We start from the raw sequence: 317 nt of genomic DNA on the forward strand, positions 1-317 counted from the left end.
TTCCTTCCAATTCTGAGATGGCTCTTTTAACACTCAGAAAACTGTCAACCCAAACCAACAAATCCCCTCTATTACTGTTTCACGCAACTTCTTTGCACTGTCCCACCTAATCTTTTTTTTTTAATCATTTTATTGGGACTCATACATCAATTGTGCAAAGCACACTTATACATTCATTGCCCTCATCATTCTCAAAACTCTTGCTTTCCGATTGGACTCCTGGAATCAGCTCCTCATTTTTCTCCCCTCTCCCTCCCTGCTCCCCACTCCCTCATGGACCTTTGATAATTTATAAATTATTATTTTATCATATCTTA

Source organism: Echinops telfairi, unplaced genomic scaffold, assembly GCF_000313985.2.
Source record: "Echinops telfairi isolate 266 unplaced genomic scaffold, ASM31398v2 ScPeMD7_16;HRSCAF=60, whole genome shotgun sequence".
Lineage (NCBI taxonomy): Eukaryota > Metazoa > Chordata > Mammalia > Afrosoricida > Tenrecidae > Echinops > Echinops telfairi.